The sequence below is a fragment of the Capsicum annuum genome, chromosome 11 (genome assembly GCF_002878395.1).
Source record: "Capsicum annuum cultivar UCD-10X-F1 chromosome 11, UCD10Xv1.1, whole genome shotgun sequence".
Taxonomy (NCBI): Eukaryota; Viridiplantae; Streptophyta; class Magnoliopsida; order Solanales; family Solanaceae; genus Capsicum; species Capsicum annuum.
This window is the reverse complement of record NC_061121.1, coordinates 99409905-99425520: the sequence shown is the minus strand read 5'-3', so window position 1 is coordinate 99425520 and position 15616 is coordinate 99409905.

The window sequence follows — 15616 nt, the reverse complement described above, 5'->3', positions numbered from 1 at the left end:
TATGTTATATGTGTAATGTATCAAGTAGTATTTTAGGTAGTACATATTTGTATGTATATGTTTATATATTTTCTATAGACTAAAGTAGTAAATATTTAATGTATACATGTGTCTATATTTTCTAAGATAGTGTATATAATATATATATATATATATATATATATATATGTTGTATGTGTAATGTATCAAGTAGTGTTTTAGGTAGTACATATTTGTATGTATATGTTTATATATTTTCTATAAACTAAAGTTGTATATATTTAATGTATACATGTGTATATGTTTTCTAAAGTAGTGTATATAATGTATATATGTTGTATGTGTAATGTATCAAGTAGTATTTTAGGTAGTACATATTGTATTTATATGTTTATATATTTTTTATAGACTAAAGTAGTATTAATGTATACACGTGTATATGCTTTTCTAAAGTAGTATATATAATGTATATATGTTGTATGTTTAATGTATCAAGAAGTAATTTTTAAGTAGTACATATTGTATATATATGTATATATATATATATTCTATAGACTAAAGTAGTATATATTTAAGTATAAACCACATAAATCCCTTCTGTAGTGAAAGTATTTACATGTAATCCTGTTAGTCTTTCTCTCTCCCTAATTTGTAAAATATACTTATACGTTAGATAAGCCCTTATACATTGCTGGTATATATGATAAAACAGATTTGTCTATATTTATGGAAAGAGAAAGCAGATACTTTCTTTCTCTACCTTAATTAATTGCTATTAATTACCAATCATTATGAGATGTATGAATAAATATAGTAAGTGAAATTTAAAAAGCAGATACTATCTTTCTCTACCTTAATTAATTGCTATTAATTACCAATCATTATGAGGTGTATAATTAAATATAGTAACTGAAATTTAAATTCAAAAAAAATCTTAAACATCACTATTAATTGCTCTCATTGTTGAATTATGTTCTTGAAAAAAGATATCTCTTTCTTCTTTTTTCAATTCTCGAAAAAAAAATGAACATCCCTATATTGTTGAGTCATTCCGGTATTTGGGAGTCGAAAATTATTTATCAATCCTACAAAAGTGACGCAATTATTGTTTCGAAAAGTATAATCTTCTAGAAATTGATTGCTACGATCGCGATGGAATTGAATATTGAAGAAGTTCGTAAAAAAATTGAAGTAAAATACATTGTTTAAGGTAATTCTTCTCCCATTATCATAAGGAATGACAATGAAGTGACGGTTTACATGGAGTTGAAGAAACAGTTTTTGGGATTTGTCAATACGGCATTTCATGCCCTGAAAAAATAAAAGCAAACTCAAATTAAGAGAGAAAAAGATAGCAACAAACTGATACGTATTAAAGATAACATTATACAACAGTTGCACATGTCTGTGGGCACATTATACATTTAAAAAATAATCTGCAGTAATGTATAATGTCATATTATACATTTAAGTATTAACATTAAACATGTATACTTCTGTATCCTTATCAGAAGGTATAATGTAACCTTATACAATATTAATACTTTCTAATTGTATAATACCAAATAATACATAAAATGCCTCTTAAATGTAATAAGAAGTTCTTAATGTATAACATAATGAAATATATAGCAGAAGAATTATATTATACATTAGTCTTCCAAAAAATAACTAATGTATAATGCCTGAGATATTATAACTTATACATTAAAATATAATCTTCCAAAATGTATAATATCACACTATACATATGAAATATTCACAATATCACACTATACATATGAAATATTCACCTTATACATTAATTATCTACAAGATTATAATAATTTTAAGGAAAAATTAGTATTATTGTAACACTATATTGGCTACACGATAATAAGAAAAAGGAATGATTCAATTTCCTTTATTACGTGAATTGATAGTGTACATCTTCAATTTCAATTATAAAAGTGACGCAAATAGGAGGGGGGTGAGAGAGTATCAATATTACATTAGCTTGATTGTAGGCGTAAATAAAGGACCACATATATGGAGCAAAAATTATTACACTAAAATAGGAGCAAAATATGGTATTTTGATATGTATGAGGGGGATGAGAGAGAAAGAGTGAATTTTAGGGATTTAAGTAATTACTTTGAGATTTTTGTAATTTCTTCTCCAATATGGGATTTTATGTAATAAAGTAAAGTTACCTTGTGTATATATATAATTTTTAGTGTGTAAACCATAGAAATCCCGTGTAATATGAAAGTATTTACAGAAAATCCCTTTAGATTTTCTCTCTCCCTATTTTACAAAATATACTTATACATTTGTGGGTTTGTTATACATTCATGAGATGTATGACAAAACTGTTTTGCCTACAATTAAGGAAAAGAGCTATCAGAAAATATCTTTCGAATCCTTAAATTACTCCATTAAATACCTATATCCTTAAATTACTCCATTAAATACCTATAATTAAGTAGTGTATGAGTTAATATAGTAACTAAAATTTAAATTTCAAAAAAACTCTTAAACATTACTATAATTTTCATAACTATTGATATACGTTCTTGAGAAAAAAAAAAGTCGACTTCATTCTTGATTTCTGAAAAAAATGAACATCCCCAAATTGTTGCATTATTTCGATGTCTGGGAGTCGGAAATCAGTTATAAATCATACAAAAGTGATGTCATTATTGTTTTTGAAAGTATTAACTTTCTGAAATTGATTGCTACGATCGCCATGGAATTGAATTCCGACTAAGTACGCAAAAAATTGAAGTGATTAAATTGAGTTTGAAAGAAAAACAGGGGTTGTACTTTGTATCGAAGGTAGTGAATATGATTCGAATGCGTTAACAGTCGTTGTAACAAAAGTATGATATATAAGTGTTGTCTTTATTAGTTGATGGTTTAATGTATGGTAATATGCTATCAGACGTTTTGAAAAAATTCATGTTTTGAAGTTGGGTTCTGGAGAATTTAATCATAAAATTTCGAATGTATAGCATATGATTATACATTCGAGCGAATGAATAATGAAACTATGTTAGGCTCAAATTTTTCATTTTTACTGAAATTATGATTTGTAGAACTTTTGTATAATACAATGACTTGGTGTAAAAATTTGATGCAGATATGTACTGCACTGTCGTAACATAGACTGCAAGTGGGTGTTGAAGGCGTCTTGTATGAATCATTCAAAAATGTTTTTGATAAAAAGATTTGATTCGAGGCATACTTGCAGTCTTAGCGATAGAGTTGCTAAATAATTTGATTGCAACAACAGATTTTGTGAGTGAATTTACAGCACCAAAATTAATTAATCACAATAGAATACACACACCAACGAACATAATTGAAGAGATGAAGGTTGTTTACGGAGTTGATATTAACTACATAAAATTTTGACGCGCAAAAGAGAAGGCGATTGCGATGCTTAGAGGTGGACCAGCAAATGAATATCGAAAAATGCCCCGTTATATCTATACACTGAACCAAATGTATCCAGAATCGCACATTCAAATGCATAAGACATTAGATAACGATTTTAAATACTTGTTTATTGCCTTACATCCCATGATAAGGGATATTGAATTTTGTCGACCTGTCGTGGCTGTGTATATACTATGTATTGGCAACTATTATAGTAAATAGTTGTTGAAACGTAATATGTATTACACAATTATACATTAAACTTTCATATATAAGTAATGCATGATATACTATTATACTTTATTAACATGCATGATGTTTTACTGACAACAATGACTTTTAATTGACCACATGTATTATTTTTTATTTAAACAACATAAGAAATGGCAGACTTATGTAACATAATTCATGAAAATTTAAGTTGCCTTTTTCATTTTGTTTTATGGGTATGGTTATAGATTATACTTTCGTGTAAATGTATGATACATTCACAAAGTATTTAATATAAAAAATACATTAAAAGTATATTAATAATATATGATATAGTGTTATAGTTTTAAATATGTATGACGTTAAATATTTTCTTTATTTTCTATTAAGTCATGAACGTTTAACATGTATGATGTTATGTAATACATAAGTTTTAACATACGAGACACTTGTTCAATATATTATTAACTTATTACATAATTTACCTACAGCTAAAAATTCAATATGTTGATTTACAATAACACATTATTTTGTAATTTAGTTTTATACGTTATATATAATAAAATGTAAGGAAAACTCAATAACTACCAAACTATATTAGTAACATTACAAGATAGTGTAAGTAATTGCAAAACATTTCTTCAGAAGATATGTATGTATAATAAAAATAAGGACATCCATAAAATGTGAATTAACATCCAAAAAGTAACATTGTAACTGTTTAACATAAAAAAATTAGTTGTTTCAATGACGACTATTATAAAAAAAATTCTACTCTAAAGTAACAAGTACACTTGCCTCAATTGTTTGGAGATAACTATTCCTCGGTCGAGGTGGATCCTCATTATCACTCGTGTACCCTTCTTTTGCATTTGTCACTCCGTAATGCCATAGTAATGAAACATAGTGTGCACATTGAGTTCCAGCATCAAAACCACATGAATGGACTTATTGCTCTTCACTTAATATTTCTGCATAGGCAGACATAAAGACGTCATACTTCCTGATTTAAAGAAAAAACAATGAAGTAACAGTCCGTTCAATAATTATAACATTGTTATACATGTAAAAAAAATCAATTTACTTAAACGGTTCAATCAGTATTTCATGTCCTGGAAAAATAAAATCAGACCCTAATTACACAACAGTTACACATGTGTGATGATAACTTATACATTTAAAAAAATAAATCAGACCATAATTAAACAACAGTTAGACATGTATAAGGGTAACTTATGTGTTTAAATAATAAACTGCAGTAATGTATAATGTTATAATACACAATTTCACCTTAAATATGTATGACCTATAAGCTTGTCAGATTATATAATGTTACCTTTCAAAACAAGTAATGTATAATGACTGATATATTATAACTTATACATGATAATGTAATATTCCATAATATATAATATCACACTAAGTGCAAAACTTTGGCTAAAGTAAGAATGTATAATGTCATCTTATACAATATTAAAAAGTGCAAAACTTTGGCCAAAGTAAGAATGTATAATGTCACCTTATACAATATTCAAACATTCACAACGTATAATTCCACTTATTACAATAACTGCCTCTTTTATGTACATTTTCTTATTGTATAATATAATTGAATATAAAGCAGAAGATTAATATTATACATTAGTCTGATAAATAAAGTAATGTATAATCAAATAATATAAATGTATAATATCAAATATACCAGGAACAAAACTAACGAAAATATTTTGTTCTTGAGCATCTAACTGACTAAGTCCAATACTAAAGCTAGGATGAGAATCCATTACAAAATTTATACTATATTGATTAAGCAATCGCAAATATAAACAAGAAATTCAAAGATCTGACTTGTATTATATGAAAAAAAAACTGAAAAAATCAACTAACAAACTAGAATGGGATTGCAAAATAAGGTAATTTCATAAAAATCAATATGAAACCAAACAAGAATCTGAATAACAACTAACAACTTTAAAACAAAAAATATAAAGATCTGACTTTAATAATTGGAAAAAATGATATTATCGAACTATCATACTGAAATGGATTTGCAAAAGCAATTAATTTCATAAAAAATAAACATGCAACCAAAAATCGAACCAAGTTGTGATTTGGTAAAGTTGAAAAAAAAAAACTAAAAACTAGTGAATAAAATCAGTAAGTTCAATAAATGTTTGATAACTTACAAATTGATAACCTCTAAGTATACGATTGCTTGTATTTGAGCAGAAAAAAAGTTATTCAATAATGGAGGAACAATTGGTTGTTTAATGGAAGAAAAAAAGAGCAAATATGGTAAGAGAGCAAGTAAAGAATTGTTAATTGGGAGGAAAAAAGAAAGCAAATATGGAAAAGAGAGAGAAAGTAAAGAATTATTTAATGGGAGAAAAAAAGGGAGCAAATATGGGAAAGAGAGAGAAAGTAAAGATACAGATCCTTTTTTTTTTATGTATAAGAAGAATGAGAGAGAAAGTAAAAAAAAATAAGGAATTTTAGTAATAACTTTGGGATTTATGTAATTACTTTGTCAATATGGGATTTATTGTAAGAATGTAAAGTTACCTTGTGTATATATGTAAATTTTAGATTTTTTAAAGTGAAAATTGAATGTAGTACATGTATGTTTACTAAAATAGTATAATATGTAATGTACATATGTTATACGTTTATTGTTTAATGTATTTAATAGTATATATGTATGTATAAATAGTATATATTAAAAAACTCATGAAAAATTGAACTTAGTTTTTTTAAAAAAACCACCAAGGACCGTTAACCGGTCCATTACTCGAACAGGGCTGAGTTGAGCCGATCCAGACCGGTTAAAATCGGTAAAATAATAATGTGGGCCGGTCCCGGGCCATTTGGCCATTTATACTATTAGGCTCGATACGGACCAACCCATTAAGAATTGGGCCCGGACCAGACCGACCCACAGATCGATAATAATTATTAGGCCGGTACCGGCTTCAACCAGACCGGCCCAATTGACACTCTTACCTGCACTTCAACTATTTTCTACAAATTCAGCAAGCTATAGTAAGTTGATACTGCCGATTGCATGGTCCATTTTGTTAGTTTTCAAGTTTGTCCAATTTTCGATCATGTGGGAGTTTAACGTCTAAAATTAAATAGTCTTCCAATGTTTTCAGGATGAAAAATCAAATTTAATTGAACAACATTAGAAAAAAATAGCATTTTAATTTCTCAAACTATATCAATCTTAGGACTGGGCCGGCCAACCACACTAGTGTGTGTATGTGTATATATGATAAGATCTAATAGAAAGTTTTAAATTTTAATTCTTCTTCTATTTTAGATTTTTTAGAGATTCTCTCCCATGATTTACTCTCCTAAAATAAATGCAATTCCGCTACTTTCTTATTTAACTAACTGAATGGTTTAAATGTATCAAAGACAATATGTATCCAGACTTAAAATATGTATCACAAATTGTGATTTATAAAATTATATGTAATTAAATTATGACAAAAAATATTAATAGCTCCTTAACTTATGAAATTTGTGTAAGTTATCCCTTAAATTTTATAAAACAAATGCATTTAGCGACCAAAAGTTTGACTCATTAAGTACAAACAAAAATGAGGCCTAAAATAACATTGCACAAAAAGGGCTATCAAGGTGCTTCTTTCTCCTAAGGCTGCCAAATTCCCACCATAATCATGTTAAAATCATGAGAAAATACAGTCAAAACTTATCTCGAAGCTTTAGAATCAAAAGGAACAATTCAAGAACCCTAAAAGTTCATTTGGTGTGAGGTATAAGGGATAAATAATCTTGGAATAAAATCTCATGTTTGGTGTGAGGTATTATTTAGTACCAAGATTATTTATCACATCATTTAGATCATAGTGATAGATAAGTTATTCCATATACATGGTGGGATACTAATTCCAGAATAACTAATTTCAAAATTATTTATCTTGAGATAACTATTTCCCAACCTAACAACCCTAAGAGAAAAGGAGGACTAACAAAAGGAGTTGAGAGATATATGATATTAAAAGTACATACATACATATATTTTGAATGTGTGTGTGTATATATATATATATATGAATATTTTTTGTTTATTCTTTAAAGTAGTATATGTTGAATATGCGTAAATTCAGATTTCAAGTTGTTAGCACTACACTACCAATTTCAAATTTTAAATTCAAATTAAAACATACAAACTAAGACAAATTGATAAATTACATGCATAGAAATTCATAAACAAATATTACATAATCGAAAATTCAAATCAAACTTAAAATTTTAAATTGATAGAATTACATAAATAGTAATTAAAACAACAAATTAAGTAGTCCTAACTCCTATGAACTACATCTTCGTGTTCCCTCGTCAAATGCCTCATCAAAGAACCTGTATCACAACTATTAAAAGTACAATTACATAAGTTACATTGAAAAATTTTATCATTTAATTGATAAAAATAAAATCATACCGAAATTCTTCTATGACGTTGTTGGGGTAGCGGTGGAGGTGATAGAGGATTATTATTATCCATGAAAGATGATAATTGAAAGTTGACACTTGATAATTCAAAGTTGAAAACTTAGGACCCGTTTGGCAATAAATTTTTCAAGTAATTTTTTTCTAAATAGTGTTTGGCCATACAATTTGTCATTATTTGACAAATATTTTTGACAAATAATTTAAATTTTTTAAATACTAGAAAAAAAGTAGTATTTGAGCCAAATTATTTTTTGAAAACTTTTAAAAGTGAAATATGTTTCCCAAATACTATAACCAAACACATGGTGAAACTTCACCAAAAATGACTTACCAAAAGTATTTGGAAATCTATGGCCAAACACTAGCTTAATATGGATAAAAATTAGAGAGAGAAAAAATGATGACGAATTTCAAACTTGAATTGGCTCCAAGTTGAAATTTGAAAATTTACTGGCCACTTGAACTCTTGAATAATTGACATTGAGATTTGAGATTGAAGTTAATTTTTAAATTTTGAACTCTCAAATTAAATTTAAAATTCTAAATTTCAATTTCTAAAAATTTAATTTATATGACAATTTCAAAATTTTCAATTTCAAAAAATCATGTGTATATGTGGGATTTTGTAATATGTCTAGGGAGTTGGGATTTTTTGTAATATTGAAAACATAAGTTGTGTATTTATGTGATTTTTAAAAAAAATCTTTTAACTAGGCCCGATGGTTGACCAAACTAAGACTGGCCCAGTAAGATCGGTCCAAAATTCTTAACGAACATGGGCTAGGTCGGCAATGATTATTTTACTGTTGGGCTTGGCACGGACCAGCTCACTTATGCCAAGATCGGATTGAATCTGAATTTGAGACTGATAAAAAAAGGGGAAATGAGAAAAATAATCATTCGATTGAAGCAATTATCAACCAAATGGCCATTGAATTCAATTTTCAAACTGTAGCCTTTTCATGTATTGATTATCGCTGCTTTGCCATTTTTTTTTTTTTTTAAAAAAAATCTTGTTCACTGCTATCTTTTTTTTTTTTAAATATTAACCGTTGTCTTTCTTCTTCTTTTCTTTTCACTAGTTGCTCTTTTGTTTTTCTTTTGGTTGGTTTTTTTTTTTTTTCAATAAAAAAACTACTCTTCTAATTATTATTTTTAGCAATCAAATGCAAATAAAAATATTTTTTCAAATACTATCAAAAAGAAAAAAGAATATGTAAGTGTATATTTGATAGTAGATATATATGTATCTAGATAATTGCATCTTTTTCTAATGTAGTGATACAACCTCCATATATATAGATACAATACACTAGATATCTGATACACATCTTATACATACATATATTCTATACAATAATTATACATATTTTATACACATCGTATGTATATATATAATGTATAGAAACTATATAGTTGTTGTGTAAAATATGTATCCGTACACTCTATATATAAAGAAACAACAAAGGATGTGTATAGAGCTGTATAAGTATTTTCTTCATATATCTTACATTATATTTTCTATACAACAAGTATTTTCTTCATATACATTACACATATAAGTATTTTATACAATAATTATACAGTTTTTATATAATTGTGTTTAACTGTTTGTTTTAAAACATAAAAAATAAAATCTTTTAAGTTAAAAAATTGTAGCAAAAAAAAAACTGAAATATTTAAGGAAAAAGACTAAATGACCCAAATTAGGAAACGATAGTAAATGACTATTTTTAGGAATTACTATGGCCGACTAGTCATTAAATGTCAATTGGCTCAAACATGACCAATTCTTTTGAGATGGACCACATAGTGTCTCCCCCCCTCCCCCTCCTCCAAAAAAAAAGAATAATTTATGCAAATACACAGACTTAAGAGACATAAATATATAAAATTTCTTATCTTTTAAAATATTTCATAAAATTCATATTTCTCCTTTTTCTCTTGAGACATATTAAATAAGGAAATAACAGATTTGCATTTATTTAGGGAAGTAAATCATTGGAGAAGATCTCTAAATATCTAAAACAAAAGAATCAAACTAAAAAATTTTCATCGGATTTTATCATTTTCAATTTACGATTTGATACAATTTTTTTCATCTCTATTAATTTTTTCCCCTAAAACTTTGAAAGATTTACTATGTGTTTTATGTTGACAAACATTCATATTCTTTTGAAGAATCTTCATACTGTAAAAGCTAAAAAATCTCATAGTTTTCAACGGGATCTGGGCAATGATAATGACCACTGCAATGACATCACCCTCCATCGATTGTTTGTCAATCCTTTAAGACAATACTCATTAAGAAAAAAAGGAAAAATCGAGCAATGTTGCTAGGTTTTCAACGAGAATGATGGCAAAGACAACGATGGGGATAGAGGAGTTGTTCGTGTATTTTACTACTTTTCAATGAAGATCGAGAGATTTAATGGGTAGTTGTGAAGATGAAGAAGAAAATCACTTCATTAAAATAAATTTCATGATACATAATATATTACTATGCACATGTATCATAGTATACTAATTCATATATAATATGAAGCTTATTAGTATTTATTCATGAATCAGAAAAAATATGTATATATATATATATATATATATATATATATATATATATAAGATCTAGTGAAAAGTTTTAAATTTTAATTTTTCTTCTATTTTAGAGATTCTTTTCCATGATTTACTCTCCTAAATAGATGCAATTCTGTTACTTTCTTATTAAAATAACCAATTGGATTAAAAAATGTATGTATCAAGATTTAAAATATGTATCATAAAATAAGATATATTAAATTTATGTAATTAGGAAAAATTATGATAAAAATGATAGTAGCTCCTTAACTTATGAGATTTATATAGTACAAATCACATAAATCTCACCATTTTGAAACATAATTACCTTCTCCCCTTTTTTTTCAATTAAAATTTCTTTATCTGATTTGAATTATTTCTTATACATTACTACTTATGTATCTAAACTGACTAATTTAACTATAATTAAGAAAATAAAATATCTGCAATAAATACATAGCAATTAACTCTATATTTATGGAATTGTGATTAATGGGTCCTTAAATTCAGTAACAACTTTTCAATTCCAAAATTTGAAACGCCAAAATAATTTCAACAATTAGAACGAGAGGTTGAGAAATTTCGGGTTGATTTCGACAATTGCATCCAAATTGCATTCCCTGTAATAATATACATTGCAAATCAATATTAGTTTAATATGCAACAAAACTTTAATATTTTTTTTTAAAACTTGCAAACATAAAACAATGCTTAATATTCATGCCTAATATTCTTTCATATACATAACAGTGTTATGTATACAAGCTGAAATAAACACACCCCAGATTATCTAACAGAGCCATATACATAATTGTGTTACGTATAATACTATGAATACATAACATATACATACGTATATGTTTTGAAAATAGAATAGCCTAGAAGTTTCTGTTTCAACACATACACATATCAGAATAACGTATATGGGTTGCTATACATAATTGTGTTGTGTATAACATTGTTAATGCATAACATATACATAACTTTGTAATGTATATATTCTTAAATAAACATCCTATTAATGTTTGTATCACCACATATACATAGCAAATTTAAGCATCTGGGCTCATATACATAATAATTTTATGTATATGACATGAAGTAACAACAAATTCCATACATATGTATATGGTGTGACATAAAAATTCTCGGCAATGTCAAATTTCATACATATACATATCTTTTTTTCTTCCTCTTTTTTCCTTTTTTCAACAAGAATAATATCACCAACACCAATCTAAATTTTCTTGTGCATCTTACCACATATAAGAAAACGACATTTAGTATCATCAATACACATAGCTTCATATCTTTCATTACCAAACATATGTAGGACTTTATCAAAGTTGATGATTGATACAACGAAGAAGGACGGGGCGAAAACGGGATTGATGAAAGTATAGAGTGTACAGAATAAGGATCTTTAGTAATATTAGAAACTTTAGTTAGCTTTCAAGGATTTTGATCTGCACACATAAAAATTAGTGTTAACAATCTTGTGTTTTCTAGTATAATAATTGGAAGAAAGGACCCATCCTGTTGCAAACAAATGGTAAGAGGAAGAGAAAGTTAAGTAATAAAGATATATTAGAAAAGAAATACCAATTCAAAATAATATATTAGGTAATTTGCTCCTTAATTACCATCTCTTGAGATTTCTTGATTTTAGGCACTTTGTAAGGCAAAAAAATTATAAATAAGGAGGTAGAATTATATATATGAATTATATAGAGAGAAATTATAAAAGAGGGATATTTGTAATTAGTTTTGGAATTTGAAATATTGTGTAATAATAGAAAGTAAGGTTATATAATTTTAAGTAGTTTTTTGGATAAATTACATAAATCCCATATTTAAGACACCATATTACATAATATTCCTTATTATTTTAAAAATTACATAAAATCTCTATTTGCATATTTACTAGTGATACATATGCTATAAATTGCACACCCTATTTTCTCTCCTCTTTTCACGTCATCTCTCTCATCCTTTTACGCATCATCCTTTTTTTTCACAAATTACTCTCCTAAAATCTCTCCAATTTTAGTAGATTTTGAGTCAACTTCATTCTCCAATACTTCAACTGATTTCAACCGTAATCGTTCATCCTTTAATTTTAAAAATTGACAACTTCTTCAAAGAGGTTAGCTTTTGGTTTATGCTTTAAATCCTTTTGTGTTAATTTATTTTATCATCAATGGCTAATGAAGATTCGCCCTCATTCAGCTTGGAAATTTTACAAATTGAAACACAAAAAGGTGTTCATGATAGTAATGAAGTCCTGGGTTTTACTCTGGGCAAATCTGATTATACCAAATTAGGTTTTAACGAAAATCGATCAAAGCAGCGGAATGATCTTGGAAAATTGAAGATTTTAAAAGAAGCTTTTGCTGCTAAAAATTAAGTTTCCGACATACAAATGGAAGATCAGGATAAAATTGAACATATCCCCAAATCCTCATCAGAGCAGGTATTATTATCGCAACTAATTCATAAATGGTGATTCATATAACTGGTGATTCATATGGGTGATTCATATAACTGCAGATTAACTGGTTACTTGGTGATTCATATTTTTTGGTGATTCATACGGGTGAAAAACTAAAATAATATTTTAATTGGTGATACATATATTGTGCTGGTGATTCATAGATAGTGATTCATATAACTGATTCTTTTAACTGGTGATTCATATGGGTGAAATACTAAAATAATATTTTAATTGGTGATACATATATGGTGCTGGTGATTCATAAATGGTGATTCATATAACTGGTTTTTTTAACAGGTGATTCATATGGGCGATTCCTTTAATTGTAGATTAACAGATTAATTGGTGATTCATATTTTTTTGGTGATCCATATGGGTGTTACACTAAAATGATATTTTAATTGGTGATACATATATTGTTTTATGGTGATTCATATGCTTGTTATTCTCTGTGGATCATTTTATTTGTTTATTCATATGTGATAGCACTTTATGTACTCATTTTTTGTTGTTGTAATTTATAAATATGTGATTCATTTCTCTTAATGAGCATAAAACGGATGCTAAAAGTGATAATGTTGTAGATGATGCTGGTCAATCATTTAAATTAGGTGGCAATGAAGGAGCATCTGAGGAATCCTTGGAGGTAATTAAATTTACTTCATTATATTATCGTTTTGTTACAACTTGCTTAAAATATTACCCTCTAATAGTTTAGATATTATTTTTTGAATTGCTGAAACTGTTAATATAATGGTGTGTATGTACTTATTAAGTTACTCATATGTATCACTGTGATACATCTTACATCATATGTATCACTGTGATACATCTGACATCATATATATCACTCTGATACATATAGACAATTTAAACAAACTTCTAGTAAGGAACATTTGTTATGTTTTCAATTGATTCATATTAACATGTTAAGTTTAATTACTAATATGAATCAAATAATTTTTCTCCAATGGTTAATACAAATCATTTGACAATTTTAATTTTTTTAATATGTGTTCCTTAAGTTTTCAAAATGTATCACTTTGATATATTTGTATCAAACTATTTCAATTTTGATACACACAATTAATTAATTCAATTCATATCAGAAATTAGATCACAATACAAAATTATATTTGAAATAAATCAAACAGAAAGCTGAGAGTTCGTACACAGACAAGCTGCAAGAAGATGATAGGCATCATACAGATGTTGAAGTAGATGAAGGCATAAGGAAAGAACGCGTAAAGGTAATATCGATTTACTTATAACAAATTTTATTTTGTAACTTGAAGTTGTTCATTATAATAGGCACAACCTTATTTTAAGTTTTTCTGTGGCATAACAATTTTTCAATAACAATGTTTTAATGTTATTTATAGATGATTAAAGTTTCAAGTACCAAAAGTTGGTTATCTATTATGTAAGTTTTTAAGATATATCACAGTGATACATAATGATCCATATGTATCATTGTGATACATATAGATAATTTAGGCACTTCAATTCTGAACTTCATTATAACACTAACTTCTCTTTTACATACGTCACACAGGAATCTAAAGAAGACCTTCATAATACAGATGAAGATTTGTCTAAAGCTATTACCTTGTACGTACCACCATCGCCTGCTGCCTATCCAACAGGCAACACTGATAGTCAGTGTTATATTAGTGATAATGTTATTGCAGCTATTTCTCAGGTCCCTGTATGCAAGACTAATCTGATATATGTCAGGAAGAATCCTTCTAAGAGAAATAGGTAGCCTTCAAAAGTATATCAATCACCATTTGTCAGTGTGTTTGATTTTGGGCCAAAATATAAAGAAGTCATCCAGTCGCATAAAAAATTAAAATATTTATTTGAAGATCACAACATTAATAGACCATATGCTGAAGATCTCTTCTTTAAGTTCTCTGTTTGGATGTCAGTTGGACTGTACAAACCCCAAGCTACTAGGTAAGATTGATGAATCACTTTTCAAAATATCACATATATGTACTACTTTCAATGCTTATAGGAATTATAATTTGATTTTAGAAAAGAAAAGGAAGAGCACTATACGATCAAATACGCTGATCTAAAACCAACTCTTGATTTTGTAGTTGCACATCTGGTGAAAAAAAGGTTGGTTTTATGACATAGCACAATCAAGCAATTGTTGGAATAATGAGGTATGCCTCAAAGAAATATACATAGCAATTAACCTTTTTATTAATTTTTATCATTTAAGCACAAGCTGATTTTTACAACATAACCCAACAAATTTAATGTATGCAGTATGAATATAGCTTTTCTGGTAACAAGTTTATCAGAGTGATACATCTGGGTCTCATATGTATCACTGTGATACATATGCTGACTAACTTGAATTTAACTTGAAAATGTAATAAGGAAGCATGGGTTAGTGTTATCATTTGAACAACTGATTATTATTATTTGTTCATGATTGAAGGAAAT